The sequence below is a fragment of the Mirounga leonina genome, unplaced genomic scaffold (genome assembly GCF_011800145.1).
Source record: "Mirounga leonina isolate KUSES-001 unplaced genomic scaffold, KU_Mleo_1.0 Mir_174, whole genome shotgun sequence".
Classification (NCBI taxonomy): Eukaryota; Metazoa; Chordata; class Mammalia; order Carnivora; family Phocidae; genus Mirounga; species Mirounga leonina.
Genome location: NW_023270451.1, coordinates 65,018,673 through 65,020,706, shown reverse-complemented (window position 1 = coordinate 65,020,706; position 2,034 = coordinate 65,018,673). Strand labels below are relative to the sequence as shown.

General features: G+C 35.0%; 1 pseudogene; it reads right to left on the bottom strand.

Annotated features, from left to right (window-relative positions):
* Nucleotides 1-385: 385 nt before the first annotated feature.
* Nucleotides 386-485, bottom strand: LOC118021484 (annotated as a pseudogene).
* Nucleotides 486-2,034: the final 1,549 nt, after the last annotated feature.

The window sequence follows — 2,034 nt, the reverse complement described above, 5'->3', positions numbered from 1 at the left end:
GTTAATGTCAGTATTACTTAGGGAATCTTGGCAGAACCTAATTTATTTACTCTTTTAGGTTCTGTTTATAGCCAAGAAATTAAATGTTAATGTACTACCCTAATATTGTCTAATTGCTTTTTAAACTATAAGATACAAAACAAGGAGAAGCAGTCAACAGAAGTACAGTATTAAATCCTGGATCTTAAATGGTTCTATCATTGTGTTATTAGCTACTTGAAGCAGAACACTAAATGTATGTCAAAATTTAGTATTAGTCATGCTTAAACGTGTGTGTGTACTCATCTGCTTTTTGAGAAATGAAGGTTGTTGCAATACTTAGGATGTACGTTTTTGTTGGGGCATCCAACTCATCCCAATGTTGTGGTTTTTTTGTTTTGCTTTTGATAATGTCCATATTCTTGCCACTGATTTCTTGCGCAGGGGCCATGCTAATCTTCTCTGTATCGTTCCAATTTTAGTATATGTGCTGCCGAAGCGAGCACCTTGCCACTGATTTCTTGAACAGTCCTTTCCTACTATAGTGTTGAAAGTAAGTGTATTTTAATAGATGAAAAAGTAATATTTATAGGTGAAAAAAATTGGAAAACAATAACTTTCCCCATGTAGATGTTGGGATCTTGATGCCAAAAATGGATTTAGTCTACATACCATGTGATGTAACTTAAAAAGCAGAGACACTACTTTTAAATGCCCCCTCCCCAACCTTGGCATGCACGTGTGTATGTGTGACAGCTTGTGCCTCGGTCCTCTTTTATCCAGTGGTCAGCATCCTTAGATATTAAACTGCAGTTGTGTCTCAGTTCCATCAATCAGAAAATTCATTGGCATTTTTGTGTAATTCCTTGCTATTACCAGTGACAGTTTTTTCCCAGCCACGACCCATAGGGATTTTTACCAATTACTCCCTCTCTAATAGAGGCAATTTAAAAATCACTAGAATCTTTAAAATGAAACAGTTGGCTGTTTCAGGCAGCAGATTTGAAGTGAGGTTCTGGGGAGTTTTTCCGGGAATGATATAAATGCCTGGGGCAATGGTCTTACAGATGAACTAGATCGCAGCTGGGATTCTGAACAGCTGAAGTGAATAATAATGGACTTTTAGGTCCCTATGATGTCTGTTACCATTTCATATCTTAAGTCTTTGAATTACAGTATACAAGATTGTTGTTTCTTATAGAAACTATTCTAGGTAGATTAGGTTCATCAACAAATAATATAAATGATTTCAATAAAAGAATAGATAGGTAATTTATTTTCTTGGGTCAGGTACTTTTAAAGATGCCACCACCTTTTTCAAAGCTTGTAATTTTTTTTTTACAACCACCTTTTTGGGGTCTGATGAAAAACTGTGTGTGTATGTTGGGGGGGAGGTTGGAAGGAAACAGGGCAGATACTACCTTCAAAATATTGTTGCAAAATGCATTCATGGACCATATGTGATTTTTCTTTATGATCCTAGTATATGAGTCATGTTTTGTGTGTTATGTATGAAATGGGAAAGAATGTGTGTCCTGCAGTTTAGGTTAACTTTGATAATCATGTTGCTCAACCTTTTTGTTACTGATTTTTTTTTTTCATATTTGATCTAGCAGTTGAAGTCTGCCACTATGGTTGTAGATTTATCCCTTATTTCTTATAGGCTTCTCAATATTGTATACATTTTAAGATGATATCATTAGGTGCATACAAATTTTAAATTGTTATAGCTTGTTAATGAATTTAACTTTTGATCATTACACCTTTAGAAATCCTTTTTGCCTTTAGGTTCATTTTATCTGATATTAAGAGAGAAACAATAGCTTTCTTTGGCTGGTATTCGAATGGGCTATCCTTCCTCCCTAAGGATAGTTAGGTGGTCTCAGGGGAGAGAAAGGGGATCAAAACATGAACCAAAGGTTAAGGACTTATCCCCTAGAAATAAGCACACTGTGCCAGAAATGGCAGTGAAAGTTAAGATCAGCAATAACTATTAAAAATTGTGAAGCTGAAAGATTTTATTTTTTAATTCATTAATATTCATAACAGCCATGC